The sequence below is a fragment of the Cephus cinctus genome, unplaced genomic scaffold, assembly GCF_000341935.2.
Source record: "Cephus cinctus unplaced genomic scaffold, Ccin1 Ccin1_scaffold0129, whole genome shotgun sequence".
Taxonomy (NCBI): Eukaryota; Metazoa; Arthropoda; class Insecta; order Hymenoptera; family Cephidae; genus Cephus; species Cephus cinctus.
This window is the reverse complement of record NW_014332862.1, coordinates 1,085,002-1,086,195: the sequence shown is the minus strand read 5'-3', so window position 1 is coordinate 1,086,195 and position 1,194 is coordinate 1,085,002.

The window sequence follows — 1,194 nt, the reverse complement described above, 5'->3', positions numbered from 1 at the left end:
GGGGGGAGGGGGGGGAGGAAGGAAGGAAACTAAAAGAAGAACTCTTAGGTTAGGTCAAGTCAACGCGATTTTTGCCATATTCCGCGAGATGCCCTATTGTTACTAATATCACTACTATTATTACTATTACTTCTAGTGCTACTAGTGCTACCACTGCAACGGCTATTACTATTTCTACTTTTATTGCTATTATTGTTGTTGTTGTTGTTATTATTATTATTTCTATCAATATTACCGATTAGATATCAGCCGAATACATGCGACGCAGGACGGACGTACGGACGGATGAGAGAGAGAGAGAGAGAGAGAGAGAGAGAGAGAGAGAGAGATGGAGGGAGAAAGAATGTAAAGAGAAATAATAATAATGGAATCGGATGGGTTGACGAATCGAGAAGTGGGAGTTTGGAGATTCTTTTTTATGTTTGACGAACGAAGGACGAGCGTTGACTTTTCTTTTATTTTTCTCTGTTTGTCGTTATATTGACGCAAGGATCGAACTATTGTTTGAATCTTATCCAAGAGGGACATACGGAACGGGACATACGTGTACCTGCACGTCTGGTATGTACTACCGTGTATGGCAAGACGGTCGTGGCGCACAGACACAACACGGCACACGAAGTGACAACGCACACACAGTGGACTGAAAGACAGAGGGACAAGAAGAACAAATGGCACATACGGATTCGAAAGTCATTCAAATTTCCCGCGGTCGTCGATTCTCTCTTTTATCGGACCACGCCGCTTCGGTTAACCATTCGGTTATTGTAACGTATCCGTTATACGTATAACGACGTATCACTATCATTCTCGTGAACTCTTTTTCGATTGCTTTTCTTTTCGCTCTTCTTTCTTTTCTTTCTTTCTCTTATCCATCTTTTATTTATCCCTCGTATACCTTGACACATACTGGATACAAATGGGTATACACACGTATTGATATACCGTACGTAGGTTTTCGAATCGACAACTAGTGCAATGTCTACGCGGTAACTGAACATAGAGAACAAATTTTATTTTCTTATATATAGCCGTCGAGCTGTTCAATCGGGGATTGGTTTAGGGTAGATTCTCAATGAACACAATAGGTCGTCATTTCTCAATAAATTGAAATGAGGAAGAGTCTATGGAATGAATGTGGCAGCGAGCCACGTGTCTATTTAGCAGACATAATATAGGGTGGGGGTTGTATTG